The sequence below is a fragment of the Atractosteus spatula genome (assembly GCF_055471065.1).
Source record: "Atractosteus spatula isolate fAtrSpa1 chromosome 10 unlocalized genomic scaffold, fAtrSpa1.hap1 SUPER_10_unloc_6, whole genome shotgun sequence".
NCBI lineage: Eukaryota > Metazoa > Chordata > Actinopteri > Semionotiformes > Lepisosteidae > Atractosteus > Atractosteus spatula.
Window position 1 is genome coordinate 164,085 of NW_028296626.1, and position 16,581 is coordinate 180,665.

At 41.8% G+C, this 16,581-nt stretch overlaps 4 non-coding genes across 4 annotated transcripts; 2 read left to right on the top strand and 2 right to left on the bottom strand.

Annotated features, from left to right (window-relative positions):
- Nucleotides 1–1,068: 1,068 nt before the first annotated feature.
- Nucleotides 1,069–1,142, bottom strand: trnat-agu (transfer RNA threonine (anticodon AGU)). The gene has a single exon. It is a non-coding gene; the product is annotated as a tRNA-Thr (tRNA).
- A 1,677-nt stretch (nt 1,143–2,819) lies between these two features.
- trnal-aag (transfer RNA leucine (anticodon AAG)) lies at nt 2,820–2,901 on the top strand. Its single transcript has one exon. It is a non-coding gene; the product is annotated as a tRNA-Leu (tRNA).
- A 7,961-nt stretch (nt 2,902–10,862) lies between these two features.
- trnai-uau (transfer RNA isoleucine (anticodon UAU)) lies at nt 10,863–10,934 on the bottom strand. Its single transcript has one exon. It is a non-coding gene; the product is annotated as a tRNA-Ile (tRNA).
- Nucleotides 10,935–14,322: 3,388 nt separating this feature from the next.
- On the top strand, nt 14,323–14,405 carry trnal-uaa (transfer RNA leucine (anticodon UAA)). The gene has a single exon. It is a non-coding gene; the product is annotated as a tRNA-Leu (tRNA).
- Nucleotides 14,406–16,581: the final 2,176 nt, after the last annotated feature.

Genomic DNA, 16,581 nt, shown 5'->3' on the forward strand with positions numbered 1-16,581 from the left:
CTTTAGAAATTGCAGTATAGAATGAAAAAACTCCAATAGATCTCTGCCGCTGTTGGCGATTTTCCTTTAAAAACAAATGATTCTCCAGAAATTTTACGGAGTGTATCACTTACACCGAGACCGAGAAGTGTTAAGCTGTACATGAGTCTTTGTGGCTCGGTTGTTAACCAAAAGGGTGGTGGTTTGAGCCCTCCCAGGGACGATATGAGCCTTTTAATGAACACACCCTCTTCACTTCATTTCTCCACGGCCAGTCTTGTACCGCAATCAAATACAGAGCCCGTAGGGGGCAGTAAGCCCGCATATATAGATCACTGTGTATATAATGAAGAAGCAGAGGTTAGTTTCTCATATGCATGTTGCAGAGCCTTACGCAACTCGTACCAACAGCTGGGGTTTGATCCCTGCACAGGCTATTAGTTGAAAGACCATTGTAAATGACGTGTAACAGCTTTATCCAGTTGGCTTTTATGTTACATACTAAATTGCTATCTTGAAACCAAAATAATTAGAAATATGGAACACAACCGTTGTTCCCCAAGAAGGAAAGCTGTTTTACACTGACGTCACTCATTTTTATTTAATCCAGATTTTAAAGACAACTCCACCCTCAAAGGAAATCAAAGGAAAATGTTGTATTAGCACGAGCTGCACAGGCTCTGAATCAGACCATTTCAATTAGTCTGATCAATGCAGGACAATTTAATGTAGAATTATTGCTTTGTCTATCTCTTGTTTGTATATAAATGAATGTCTCTGAAAACTTAATGTTAGTTTTTAATTTAGTTTTAGTTTTACGATGTAGGTCATGCGTTGACATATGCACAAACACACGAAATGTCTCATTCCTGATTCAGCTCATGCTCCATAGGAGAGAAAAGATTCCTCCTATTTCTCGTACAATTCACTTCACTGATAAGCAAGATTTGTGTTTCATCTTTCGCAAGCTGTATAGATTTCTTTCAAAACAAGTTGTTCCAGAAAGGAAACGAACACTTGCATTCACCTGAATTAAAAGGCATGGGATTTGCCCGTAAGGATAAATTCTGTACAGTAAGACAGGAAGAAAGGCACCGCTGGGAATCGGACCCAGGATCTCCTGTTTACTAGACAGGCGCTTTAGCCAACTAAGCCACGGCGCCGGAAAGTGCTGTTCTTTGACAGCCACTTGGACACGTCTCAACTGCTCTGAGACATCTGCGTTCAGTGTGCACCGAGCCCGCTCGCCTTGCAAGTTGTCTCATTTACATGCGATAGCTCCACCACTAAGAGAAAGGATGAGAAATGGCTTTTATCTGGCACTTTTCATGTCAGAGGATCTCAATCTGCTTTCCGTGTACAAGAGGATGTCCAACTCATGTAGCTAAAGACGTAGACGACAGTGCTCCACTGAAATCTTGATCTCACAACCCTCGGCATGACTCCGCTGTGTTCTGCTTTTGACAAAGGGGGGAAAAGACTTCTTTCATCACACGTTTTGCACTGTTTACGGTGTTTCCAGTGCTCTTTCTTAAATGAAAACCAGGAATCGGCACCATATGAGGTGTGACTAGATAATATTGGAACAAGTAGCCTCACCACTCCATGCGTGACGTGAGCAAAGTGTAATTCCTGTCTTTATTGTGTGCTTGTTAGAGACTTAGCTGGCACCCAGAGCGCTTTAAATCCGGGAGTCAGCAGCCCAAGACAAGAGAGCTTCCTTCGTCTATGTTTTTTGCGTGAAGGTGGGAAACCATGCGTGTGCTGCAAACGATCTTAGTATCGAAGTGCCGTCCCACATAACCGATCCGAACAATCTGCTTTACAGAGGAGCACTGCCGGAGCTTATCGTTGGCAAACTGAAGACCAGGCCGACCTCTTCTGTGACTCTTGAACACTGAATCTCAAGGTTGTGAATTCAAGCTCCACGCTGGCGGGAAATTCCATAGGTAATGATCACATTTTCTTGCATGCTAATCAAAAGAAATATAAAGAAACTTTTCCCGATACCAGTTTTTTACAAAAGTAAAGGCACACGGCACATGTGTGCCACATCACGTCCGAGTTTAGTGACAACTACCTCAGAGATTGTAAGCTGGGTAGTTTCAGATCAGATCACTTTTTTTATCAAAGGTTCAAGCAAACCCGAATACTTTTGCAAGAGACATTTCAGAATCCCAGTCAAATCCAGTACGATTGCTGGATCCTTCGAATTCGACTGAACTATAGCACAGATCTGCAGTCCACCATTAGAATACTGTGGGTGTGTTGTATAAGCCACACGGCCGAAATAGTTCTAAAACAGGAGATGCATCCTCGTTTAGGAATGTGGTATAAAGTGAAATGGTCTGGGAAGAGTCCTACGTTTGAACAGTTCAAAATAGACGTAAAGGGGTATTTACGGACTCTTTCGAAATGTAAGAACAAGCTGTGCGGACCTTATCAATATTTACCTTGTGTAATCGTTTTTCATAAAGTGTAATTGTATTATAGCATGTGCCCCTGATGATTTTCTTGATACGTTATATGTGCTCTTGTTTGTATTGTATGTAGTTTTGTTGTTCAAATAAAACGTAAAAGACACAACTTTCCGGATGCGGCTGCTGTAAAAATAAAATGACATCAAGGGTGCTGTACGCAGAGGTCTGAAACCTGCTCCACAGAAGATCTTTATCCAGAGGTGTTAAAGAAGTCGAGATCTCGCCATGAGAGGGGAAGCATCTCAGAAAAAGCAGGTGCAGTCAGTTCCACGGTCATAACGCCACTAAGTCGGGCGACAAAAGCAAAACCCACCAGGCTTCCTCCGAGCAGGTAATGAGACAAAGAGACAGGGTACAGTGGGTAGTGTGGCCGAGCGGTCTAAGGCGCTGGATTAAGACTCCAGTCTCTTTGGGGGTGTGGGTTCGAATCCCACCGCTGCCAGGTGCTTCTGTTGCGACCCCCTTTCAACTGGCTTCAGACGAAAGGGAGGGAACTGCTTTTTGGCAGTCTCTCGAGAAACTAAGCAAAGTGTTTAAAGATGCTTTCTCAGCTTGACATCAAGGCACAAAACAAAAACCTTCTTGCGTCCTCTCTACCCAAAAGCGCTTTGCCACTTTTTGCGTTATGCAGGGAACGACGTCTGCCCAGATCACTTTTGTGTCAATGCAAATCGTAGTGTGCCCTCCGTTTTAATGTTGGCTGTGCTGGCGTGCCGCTTCTGTCTGTGAAACTTGAATGTTCTGCTTCTTCACACCGAATCGTTGGCGGGGGTTGAGCTTGTTAAATCTTTGCGCATAGTGCTCCTTTGGAAGTACTTTGTCCAAGTTCAAAAGCGATCGTGGGATTTACTTCATGCGTTCAAGAAGCATGCCTCGCACAACAGATTTAAATGGGGAATGGAGCCTGCTTCTTGCTGTTTTTCCTGTGGTTGCAGTTACAAAGTTGATCGTGCTTTCACATTCTGTTAACAGTATTCACTGGCTGAGCTTTATTAGTTGGTTCGTAAAGGAATCTCTGCTTCGGTTCCAGAAAAGTCATCTGTAGTGTGTTTTTTTCCATGCCCATGGCAGTCTTTTAAAGCTGGTAGTAATGGCGGCGAAGTTAATTTTTTATCCTCTTTAAAAGAATAAGGACGGGCTGGGGCGAGCTCCATTTACCACTCTTTCAGCTAACCGCCGAACTCGCGAACTGATTACACTGCAGAGCCACAGGCGCCTCGCTTTTCTCCATTCTCTGGGTTAGGGTGAAAAAAAAAAACTTTGCTGGTATTAGCTGGCCTGCTGGGAGTACCTCTTCTTCACTGATAAGCAAGATTTGTGTTTCATCTTTCGCAAGCTGTATAGATTTCTTTCAAAACAAGTTGTTCCAGAAAGGAAACGAACACTTGCATTCACCTGAATTAAAAGGCGTGGGATTTGCCTGTAAAGATAAATTCTGTACAGTAAGACAGGAAGAAAGGCACCGCTGGGAATCGGACCAAGGATTTCCTGTTTACTAGACAGGCGCTTTAGCCAACTAAGCCACGGCGGCGGCAAAGTGCTGTCCTTTGACAGCCACTTGGACACGTCTCAACTGCTCTGAGACATCTGCGTTCGGGGTGCACCGAGCCTGCTCGCCTTGCAAGTTGCCTCATTTACGTGCGATAGCTCCAGCACGAAGAGAAAGGATGAGAAATGGCTTTTATCTGGCACTTTTCATGTCAGAGGATCTCAATCTGCTTTCCGTGTACAAGAGGATGTCCAACTCATGTAGCTAAAGACGTAGACGACAGTGCTCCGCTGAAATCTTGATCTCACAACCCTCGGCATGACTCCGCTGTGTTCTGCTTTAGACAAAGGGGGGAAAAGACTTCTTTCATCACACGTTTTGCACTGTTTACGGTGTTTGCAGTGCTCTTTCTTAAATGAAAACCAGGAATCGGCGCCATATGAGGTGAGACTAGATAATAATGGAACAAGTAGCCTCGCCATTCCATGCGTGACGTGAGCAAAGTGTAATTCCTGTCTTTATAGTGTGCTTGTTAGAGACTTAGCTGGCACCCAGAGCGCTTTAAATCCGGAATTCAGCAGCCCAAGACAAGAGAGCTTCCTTCGTCTATGTTTTTTGCGTGAAGGGGGGAAACCATGCGTGTGCTGCAAACGATCTTAGTATCGAAGTGCCGTCCCACATAACCGATCCGAACAATCTGCTTTACAGAGGAGCACTGCCGGAGCTTATCGTTGGCAAACTGAAGACCAGGCCGACCTCTTCTGTGACTCTTGAACACTGAATCTCAAGGTTGTGAATTCAAGCTCCACGCTGGCGGGAAATTCCATAGGTAATGATCACATTTTCTTGCATGCTAATCAAAAGAAATATAAAGAAACTTTTCCCGATACCAGTTTTTTACAAAAGTAAAGGCACACGGCACATGTGTGCCACATCACGTCCGAGTTTAGTGACAACTACCTCAGAGATTGTAAGCTGGGTAGTTTCAGATCAGATCACTTTTTTTATCAAAGGTTTAAGCAAACCCGTGTAGCGGTAATGCTTGTTAATAAGACAGAATTAAGTGTTGCGGTGCTTTCCCAAATGAGGCCTCATCTCTCTGTTCATCTCTGTGGTGCAGCCACAGAGAAACTATTCATGTAGGCTGATTTAAAGATATTTTCTGTTGATAAGGGACAGCTCCCAAAGGGGGATGCACTTAGCTAAGCCTGGCTATCATGATCAATGGTCAACCATTGGTGCCTATCTGTCTAGGGAGTGCCAGATGGACATCTGGACTGCATTCCTAAGTGTCAGGAGTAAGTGACTCATATCTCACCTTGATCAACCAATCAGGGACTGGTAGGGCCGAGTAACGCACGTGGGACTCTGATGCCCATGGAACTTTCAGCCAATCAACGAGCTGAAGTTCCTCCAGGTAACAACAGGCAACACAGAGGGCCTGAGAGAATTCTGTGAACTTTTTCGGACAATTCAAAGGAGAATTCCAGGGCAGGACGACCCAGGAGCAGAAGGCTCCCAAGGGAAGGACATTCTCGCAGCGCGCCTCCTGACCATCCTGAGACTCAGCCCGGACAACCACGGAACGGCCAGTGGGTTCGAGTGCCAGAACTTTCCTTTGTTCTAAGAGTCTAGAGCGGAGGTTGCCAGAGAGTAACCAGAGGATCCACCCGAGGTTAGCATCAGCAGTAAGCCTCGTGAACAGGTCGGAACTGTGGACAGCTGAATCACTATTCAGAACTAGCGCTTCATCAGGAACGAACCGGTCCTCTTCCTGACTTGCTGGGACCCACAGTCATCTTTTCTCCTGTGCACAAACTTTGGTAGTTAAAGCCAACACTAACTAGCCGGTCAGTGAGCGTCAGCAGCGCACCATCGCAAGCCGCACAGCACAGCCTGGCACGGAGCCAGAGAGCCCGCAGGAGATCTGAATCCCCAGAGATTGGATGAGAATTCAACTTCAATGCATTACAGCTCGAGAATTCAATTGTTATCCCAACCAATTGATATCAATTTAATTCCTAAGAGTTATGTACTTGTTTTGAGTATCCAATGTAGAAGTTATAACCAAGTTCATTTACGAAACGGTCTAATTGAATGATATACTGAACGTATTTCCTCTTGATATATGTAACTCTTCGTAACTGATTGAATATATACCTTTTGTATTCTGTTAACCCTCTCGATAAGATCTGTTTGGTTTACATGCATATTCTATGTATTAATAAATGTATCCTCGTGTATTAGTACCTGTGTGTGTGTGTTGTTTGAGTTATAGCGCATGGTTGGATTCTAAAGCCATTAAAAGAATCATTTTGTGATTTACTGCTACAATTAATAATTGTCCCAGTAAATGCCAAAACCCTACAGAACTGGTGCCTTCAGAGAGCACACTAAATTTAATTTGGCGTCCCTGGGTGGGCGTGGCAAGACTTAAATGAGTCAACCAAGCGGAATAATTCATATAAAACACTGTGGGTTTCATACACGACAATACAGAGTGCTGAAAGCCGAAGACAAAAAGTTCCCCTTGCTCTTTAAGCAGTGCTTGAGTGTTTTGTGATCTTTTGCGATCTACCGGGTTGATTGCATACTTGATCTTGTGGTTTTCTGTGGTAAAACTGTGATTTCGTACTAGTTTAACGATGGTTGCTAAAACACACATTTCAAGGGTTTATTCATTGCGAATCTCCACCCGTCAGTCAGAAAGATGATCTTAATGCATACAGATGCACAGACCATGAAAATGACTGATATTAGGAGATTCGCGCAGAAAGCCTGGGAGTATGATGTCCAACGTCGCTCTGAGCAAAAAGCTGTTAAAGCGACTGTATTCGCCATCAGAGCCAGCAGGGTTAACTCCCTCCTGCTCGAAGGAGCACAGGCTCCTGAGCTGGCTAAGCCCCGTTACAAAGCAGGCACACAGGACCGCACCCAGCGTCCTAAGTGCCATGAGAACACCGGGGGAGGGAAAGGGCTAGATAAAGCTGAACAGAAGGATTCAGTAGCCGCCCGCCTGGCCAGGCTTGAACAAGTTTTATTAGGACAGAGACAACAGCTCCCCAAGGCTGCCGGAAGCGTGAATGAGCTGATACTCTCCACTGGAGGAGGCGGAGACCCGCCCCCTCTCCCTCCCTCAGTCTATCTGATTGAATGGAAGGGTTCCTGCCTGGATGAGGTCAGCCACTCCCAAGCGAGTGCTGACTCCACCCCTGAAGTCACAGAGCAGGCAGTAAAACAGAGAGGAAAAGCAGGAAGCTTTTACCTCAAGGCTGCCATGGGAGATGTCTTACACAGTGAGACATTGATTGACACTGAGGTTGAAAGGTGTTTGATGTCATACAGCAAGCTCAAACGGGTAGAAAAAGAAAAGGGCATGCGACTCAGAGTGGAACCTTTGGTGGATCACTAGAAAGGCAAAGTGTGGAAACAGGTCAAGGCTCCTAAGCCTTCTGTACAGAAGGAAAGGGAGGCCAAGAGGGAGACTGTACTCACACAGTGCCCACCAAACACAGAAGCCCATGTGAAGATTCCTTCTGTTCACTCTGGACAAGAAATAAAAATATTTTATAATAGACCTCTAAAGTTATCCGTATAATAGACCTCTAACCATATACGTATAATAGACCTCTAAAGTTATACGGAACTCCAACCATATATGTATAATAGTCCTCTAAATTTATCCGTATAATAGAACTCCAACCATTTATGTTTTATGAACATCTAATAATAGACATATAACTGACGTATTACAATAGACGTATATTAGAATTTCATTCTAGACGAATTGCGGACCACATTTAGACGTCTAAGGTATGCGTTTAATAGACGTATACTATACGTCTTTTGTTCACTGGGAATGGCAAGATCGTATTTGGAGTCCAGCATTTCTCATTTCTTATGCAGAGCCATCGACTCGGAAAGCACTGCCGAGCGCAATAAGGAATTGTGGCTTCAGATCGCTGTAACTTAGAGCTGCCTTGGTCTGTTCATGCTGCCTACAAGCTTTGAATTGCTGCCATTTTCTGCAAGCGTTCCATTCTGAGGTTTCATGAAATTCCTTACATTTGAGACAACACTAAAATATTTCATTTGGGTTACCTAATAAATAGTGCAAACTGTATCTGCATGGGAATCCTTTGGCTCATGAAGCCGTTTGTTATTCTGTTGTGAGGTGTGAGGGGCAGAATGCAAATCGAGTTGGTGAATAGAAAATGAAACAGGAGTCACTTCTTGAGCTACGAATTCCAAAAAGTATGAAAACCCATGGATTTTAATAGTGCAGAATACTCACAAATTGCACTGAGTTGCTTGCTTACTTCTGCTGCTTTTACAGTCATTCACTGTCAGCTAGCACTGGAACAATTCAAGAGAGGTAAAAATGGAAGCTGTTAGGAGTGGGATTTGAGCCCACCCCTCCATTTGGAGACCAGAACACCCAAGCTAGCTTGAAAGACACACATTCTTGAGTTTGGCACCTTAGACCACTCAGCCATCCTGACAAGCAAGAGCAAAAGCTGTGCTGAATGCACCAGTAGTTGACTAAACTGAATTTCTTCCCTGAAATGATTTGCTTGTGACGAGCCAAGTTGCCTTGAACGGATCTTGGAAATCAAATATACGGATGGATTCAGAGTGTGCTTTCCAAAGTTTGTGTAACATTTTCCTTTGCTAGGGCGCAGTTGTCTTCCCAATCTTGATTACCTAAAACCGGGTCCCATCAGTGTAAAACAGCTTTTCTTCCTGGGGAACAAAGGTTGTTTTCAATATTTCTAATTTTGGTTTCAAGATCGCAATTTAGTGTGATTTTAAGAAATTATTTAACATCATATGCGATCTAATTTTCTGGAGCAAATGCGTTTTTCTATTGTAATCTCTTGTGAATGTGTGCATAGGTTTCATGGTTTCAATATAAGACTATAAAATGTCTTCTTTGTATTATTCTGTATTAATTTGTGAAAAGACAATAAAGTTCTTAACAAATCCCATATATTTGATTTCTGCATTCTGTTAAGGCTTTAACAGATAACTTTGCACTACAATTTTGAGACAGAGTAACAAGTAGAGACGTTTTGCAAGTTACTTGATGAGCTAGATAAAATAACATGGCGGTGAATAAGGAAGGCACAGTAGGTTTAGAAGACCGACAACTTAGCTCTTGGCCACCATCCCATTGCATTCAAAGTCTCAGCCTACTATACTATGTTGAATCAACGCTAGTAATATTACTGTTGTAATAGAGGAGACCTGGCGACCCTTAAGTTCAAGATTGTGGATTCAAGGGTTTTTTGTGTCCTTTCTGATCCCTCTAAGCTTTTAGTTGGACAGTGCAAGCAGGACGTGATAGTGTTCAGTGATCCCGAGTGCCTTATGACCTTTGCCTGATTCAGCTTTCTTTCCATTTTGAGCCTCGTTTCAGATATTGCTCTGAAAGCATCGGGTGAGCAGGAGTGTGTCTGAATCGAGGAAGATCTGCTCACAAGTAAGTATTAAATACTTCAGTGTTTACTGTTCGAATACCACACTTTGTTAAAACACGGCTGCTTTTTAAGCTAATGTGTAGCGGTTTTTGAGCACGCATTGTATAGTTAATTCTGTTATTAATAAAACCTTAAATTCACATAATGGAATTTGGACGGCGCAAAGTAGTCTAGCCCCTGTACAACTGTACATGCCCGCTGATTAGAGCTTAAAACTACAGTAGCAGGAGTAGCAATAATGGCAACAACGAATTCGGCATTTCTCATGTCTTCTGCAGAGCCATCTTATTGGAATGCACTGCCCGAGATAAAAGAGGACTTGTGGCTTCATTTTTACAGACTGCTGCGTTGCTCTGTTCATGCAGACTACACGCTTTAAATTTATGATATTTACTGCAAGAGTTGATTTTCCAAGTTTTTTTTTTAATTCCTCGGATTTGAGCAGGCACTAAAATATTTCATTCAGGTTCGCCAAATACATTGTGGAACCCGTATTTCCAACGGAATGCTGTCTTACATGAAACCTTTTTGTTATTCGGTTCTGAAGTTTGAAAATGAAAATGGAAAGGGGTGACTCCCTTCGTAGGCTTGAAAGAAGTCCAAGCAACATAAAATCCCACGAATTCTCACAAATTGCATTGTGCTGCACCTTTCTTCTGCTGCTTTTATAATTCGGGCTTCAACATTTGAATGCATACCTTACTTCTGCTAATCACATTCAAGCATTCACTAAGCTTTTTCCTGTCCATTATGTTCTTGCTAAGCAGTTTCTCTGTTTGCCTCCTATTGTGATTGCCAGCGAGCACAAGAGGACTGGAACAGTGTAAGACAGGGTAAAATTGTCAGGAGTGGGATTTGAACCCAAGCCTCTATTTGGAGAGCGGAACACAAAGCTTAAAAGACACGAACCTATGAATTCATAATTTTAAACCATACGACTATCCTGAAGAAATGTATGCTGAATGCACCAGTTGCATCCGATTTTCCGTAACTTTAGGACGATTGACACGACTGGACGAAAACAATTTGTGGCGTTAAGCATGACATAGTCTTGCAGGCAGACAATGTTTTGTCCCACTACTTATATAATTTTATCGTTTTCTTGTTTAAAAAAAAAACACGGTCTTCTCGTTCCTAAGTCAGATTTTAAGTGCTTTCGAACCTTACTTCCAACCTAGACTGACAGCTCACTCGATCTGTTTGTGATCAGACTGTGGAGTGGATCTATACCAAATGCACGTTCCTTCCCAATGCTGAGGCGATCATTCGGAAGATGGGTGTGAAGAGAGACAGGCTTTGTAGAATAAAAAACAGGGCAGAATATGCAAGAACCCTAATTACTGGCGACAGTTATGTTCTTCTTACTACAGAGACTCCTACATTGCGAGTTTTTTTAAGACTTTGAAACTAAAGGAAAGTGGTGACAAATGAAGCAGACACAGGCGGGGCTTGAACCCACAAACTTGGGTTTATAAAACCAATGCCTTACCACTTGGCCACCGCACCTTAAAAGAGTTTTAACAAGGAGATACATAGCAGCGGTGTGACTCCAACAGATGCTCATGAAGAGACTGGAGCTTTAATCCAGCTCCTTAGAGAGCTCGGCCGCGTTACTCTCGACAGCGGCTCTTCAGCTCTTGTTGTTTGACCTAGTGGTGTTATGACGCATGGAAGCAACTGCAACTTCGTTTTCTGAGATGCTTTCTCTCACGAGGTGAAACCTCGACTTATTTGGCACCTCTGGATATAGTTCTTCTGTAGAGCAGGCTTTCACACCTCTGCTTATAGCGCCCTTCAAATCATTTTATTTTTATAGAAAGATGCATTCCAAAACAATATCTCCTGTTTTAAAAATGCTTTATGCGGCGTGTTTGATTAAACGGACAGTTTTCTTATTGTAGAATGCAGATCTGTGCAGCAATTGTACTGGATTTGACTGGGATTCTGAAATATTTATTGCAAAGGTATAACTTTCATGAACCTATAACAGACCTGAAACTCCCTAGCTTCCAATCACTGATGTTACTGTCCTGAAACTCGGACGTGATGTTCTGCAGACGTGCAGTGTCCCTTTACTCTCGTTGTTTTCAAAACGACCTCCGTTGTCGGGCGCAGTTGAAGTGGAATTGGCCTGACTGCACAGGAAAGTACAGAATGATAAAATGTTTCTACGGCTCAAAATGTCCCTTTAGACCCTCGTCACGTCTCTGTTAAGAGCGGGCAGGTAGAGAGCTTTTACAGATGCTCATGATTTTTCACACGGGGTGTTACCTGTTGTAGTGTCTCCCCAGTGGGCAAAAGATGTACTGTAGAATATACAGTACGTTGATTAAACGCATACCTTAGACATATAAATGTGGTCCGTAATGGGTCTAGAATGAAATTCTAATATACGTATATCATTATACGTCAATTAGACATCTCTGATTATACAGTATGTCCATTATACATAAATGGTTGGAGTTCTATTATACGGATACATTTAGAGGACTGTTATACCTATGTAGTTAAAGGTCTATTATACATCAAAGATAGGTCTTACAGGTGTAGAAACTAGTAAATCAAGCCAATGATTTGGTTTAGAAATTTATTCTGAAAATATACAATTATTCACACCTGAAAAATATGTAGTTCAAATTATGCATTTTATACAATATTGTAATAAACATGATAATCATCATAAAAAACACAACTAGTAAACTTCAGCTTCAAATTATAGTAACATGGGAATATATATAGTAATGACAAACACAAACTAATTACATTAACATGCTAATATTTAACTCAAAACCACATTTCGATTCAAATATAAGTTTTAAAAATTACAACTTCTATATTTCCACGAAAATAGTATTAATGTAGCACAAACACTACTTTCTAATAAAGACAGAATGAAACTGTTCTGTGTCTCATGGTGATCCTCCTCTCGATACTAATGAAATGTTTAATATGATCCCTCGAGAAAAAAAGGTGTCAATATCCGCCTGGAACGATTGATGCCCCATCAAACATTTTGTAATATCCCCGGAAGTTCATACTGCAGAAACCTGATTCGTGGCTTAAATTCAAGATAAACAGTCTTCCTAACTTCCCTTCGATAGCTCAGTTGGTAGCGCGGAGGACTGTAGTGGAAATGGTGAGGCATCCTTAGGTCGCTGGTTCGACTGCGGCTTGAAGAAAGGTGCTTTTTGTGAACTTTAATCAAAGAGTTAAAATAGCAAATCTTTTTCACTCAGACGTTGATCAAAAGCTCAATAAACCACGAAGCAGAGGCTCTTGTTCCGAATTAAACTCCCGTCTGAATGTCTTGTTTTGGCCAAAATCTGATCTTTGAATTTAGGGACTACTCTGTCGGCTTTGTAATTCAAAAGTATACACAAATGTCACGTTTTTTTTTTTGTAGATATAAAGGTGTTCTCTGTTTTCAAAGGAAAGGATATGTACTTAATTGGCTTTATGATTTGGAATTGATTTTGTATCGTTATATTATTGAGTTTGTGTTTTTTGTGTTTTTAACGTATTGTGGACTTATTTTTGAAACAAATGCTTACAAAGGCAAACAAGGCACACATCTGTTTATACCAGCGGTGAATTGTACATTTTTATTTACAAGCTACTCTGCACTTTTGGGAGTATAACAGGTTCGATATAAAGTGGGAAAAATATAAAAGGGGAAAATACCCCGGACTGCGTGTAAAGCCCTCGTTGTGACTGTTGTTTTATTGTTAAATACGGCGTACTGTGCACGAAATGTTGCAGAAACACAATCTGATATTTTAATAATTATTATTTTAATAATTTGATAAGTATGAGGCCCCGGATCCAAATCTTCAGTTCTGTTTTTTTTTTAAAGTGATATCTTCCCTTCCTCTCGTGGAAATCACACGATGTGAGCAATTGTTTTTTGTTCTTTTTTTTTCACGTTGCGATCCAAAGAGCCTCAGACGCCCAGTCTGACAGTAACCAAACCAGAATGGATTCTGCTGGGAGCCGGACTGAGCTCATTCTCACTCCCTGTGCTGAAAATTCGCATACTGTTATTTAGACATCGCAAACCAGTCCGACCTCATACAACATTCTGTACCCGCTGAGTAGATCTTATAGCAGCTACAGCCAGAGTAGCAGTAATGGCAACACAGTGCTTGGAGTTCAGCTTTTCTTATTTCTTCTGCAGAACCAGTGGTATCGGAAAATACTGATCCGCATAAGAAGCGCTACCGGTTTCAGATAGTTTTTATTGAGCGCTGCTCTAAACTTTACATTTGCTCAGGCTTGTTTTCCCCATGAAAAAAGACATTTCCCTAAATACATTTTACTTTTTTTTCATCAAGTAGAAATAAATAAAACATATCATTCCATTTAAGCGCCACAGGCAGGATGGCTGATGGTCCAAGGCGTTGCGTTCAGGTTGTAGTTTCCCCTAGAGATGTTTGTTCAAATCCCACTTCTGACAACGAAGTTAGAGTAGAAACGATAACATCCCTAAGTAAAAAAACATCTCACATTTCATGTGTTTAATGTTAAGTGTCTTAGTGGTTGCCTCGGTGGTTGATGGCTCTTCTCTCTTGCAGGGTGATGGCAAAATTCTGGAGAGAGGGAGTCTCCTACGTTAGGCTGCTCTTCGTCAAGAGCGGAGACAACAGGAACAGACTTCAAACCGACATTAATTACTGAGAGCAGGCGAAAACGTCTTTGGAAATGAGGAAATGTCTGCTGACAGTAAACAGAGCTCACGCTGAGCTGCGGACAAGCGCTCCTCGTTAGTACAGTGCTGAGTACCCCTGCTTGTTGCGCGGGAGACCGGGGTACGTTTCTGTGACAGGGCGCTGGTTTATTTTTTTTAATTGTTGAATCATATGTAAATGTTAAACAACTGAGCAGCATATTGCTATAGACCAGGATGGCCGAGTGGTTAAGGTGTTGGACTTAAGATCCAATAGACGAAAGTCCACATGGGTTCGATCCCCACTCCTGGTAGTGTTGTAATACGTTTTAAGTGACAGAACACTTTGATGATTTACACTCTATTTAAATATGAATTTACTCAATTTCAGTTCAGTTCTCTTCACTCCCACTCCCTGGCATAACTGAACTCTCACTATCGCATACTGAAGGCTTTACATCCATTAGCTGTGATACAGCTCCCAATAAAGACGGAATCAAACAGTTTGTTCTGTCTCTCATGATGATCCTCTTCTCGATCCAAATGAAATGTTTAATATGATGCCTCGAGAAAAAAAAGGAGTGAATTTCCGCCTGTAATGATTGATGCCCCATCAAACATTTTGTAACATCCCCGGAAGTTTATACAGTAGAATCCTGGTTTGTGGCTTAAATTCAAGGTAAACAAGACTAAGGAAACGAGTTGGAAACTTGATGTCGAATTAATCACCCGGAATATTTCACTACATTGGGCAATATGTGCCAGAGAGGAGTACTTTAGATCCCTTCGATAGCTCAGTTGGTAGCGTGGCGGACTATATTAGAAACAGTTAGGAATCCTTAAGTCGCTGTTTTCACTCCAGCTCGAAGGAAGGTGCTTTTGTGAACTTTAATCAAAGAGTTAAAATAGCGAATCTTTTTCACTCAGACGTTGATCAAAAGCTCAATAAACGATGAAGCAGAGGCTCTTGTTCCGAATTCAACTAACATCTAATTGTCTTGTTTTGGCCAAGATCTGATCTTTGAATTAAGAGACTACTCTGTCTGATTTGTAATTCAAAAGTAGATACAAATGTCACTGTTTTCAAAGGATAGGTACTTAATTGGCTTTATGATTTGGTATTGATTTTGTATCGTTATATTATTAAGTTTGTGCTTTCTGTGTTTTTTATCATATTGTGAACTTCTTTTTTAAACAAATGCTTACAAAGGCAAACACAGCACACATCTGTTATACCAGCGATGAATTGTACATTTTTATTAAGTACAATCTACTGTATTTTTAGAAAAAAATGGCGTACTGTGCACGATATTGTGATATCTTCTCTTCCTCTCGTGGAAATCACAAGATGTGAGCAAATGTTTTTTGTTCTTTTTTTTTCATGTTGCGATCCAAAGAGCCTCAGACGCACAGTCTGACAGTAACCAAACCAGAATGGATTCTGCTGGGAGCCGGACTGAGCTCATTCTCACTCCCTGTGCTGAAAACAGAATTATCTCTTCCCCGAACATCGTCTACAGCTGCTAGATATTGCTCTGCGTCCTACTGCTCCAGCAATTCCTTTGACCAAAGACAGATCACTTGTGCGCTTTTAACCTTCTTGCAGCTACAGGCTCTTTGATGGTTCATGCTGATCATCCTGTGGATCCAAAAGAACATTTTAAAGCTGATACATTTTCGATTGTAATTTGCATCTAGCTACAAGGTCCCTGGAAAAGAGATTTTATTAGTTGCGTGCAATCGGTATCTTTTACTTGACGTATGGTAGTAGAAATAGTTTGAAAAATGTTTTCTTAAGAAGATTGTATTACCAGGACCTGCCTTTAGCGCTCAGTAGCGATTTCGCTGTTGATATAGATGGAGAAGAAATGTAAGATGAATGGATGATCTAAGCTAAAATAGCCCTAACACCCCTCCTGTAACAGTGTTTGTATTCATAGCAAGTAATATTCTTTTTCAAACCCGACCGTTGCTTTTGCATTAGGTGTTATGTAACCATTAGCGGTTTCGGTAGCTTCTGAAGAGCGCACTTTTCCAAACTGAAGCCTATAAGAACATTATTCAAGATGCACCATGGCCCAGAATCGTGCATCGGGACAAGGATTAACATCAATTGAAAGTACTCCCAAATAAAAGATTTGACCGAAAAATTAAAAGAGTAGGCAAGTATTAAAACAACACCATAACTTCTTGACATAACTTCCAAACTCTTTCCTGGTTCAGGCCATGTAAAATGACATCATTAGTGGTCATGCCGAGGTTGTGAGTTTAAGCCTCACCTGGAGCAGCCTGGTTTTCTGTCTTGACATGTAAACAGTGTTTTGTGTTATTTGCTAAATGGAGAGAGGATTCTGTGTTAATTGTGCTCCTCCTTGAAGAGGTCAAGATGAGATGTTCACGAGGCTGGTGGTAAATATCCTATCCAGGAATATTTTTTGTTCTTTATTGGGGAATATCGAATATCCGGGCTGTATATCGGGGCTGTAGGGG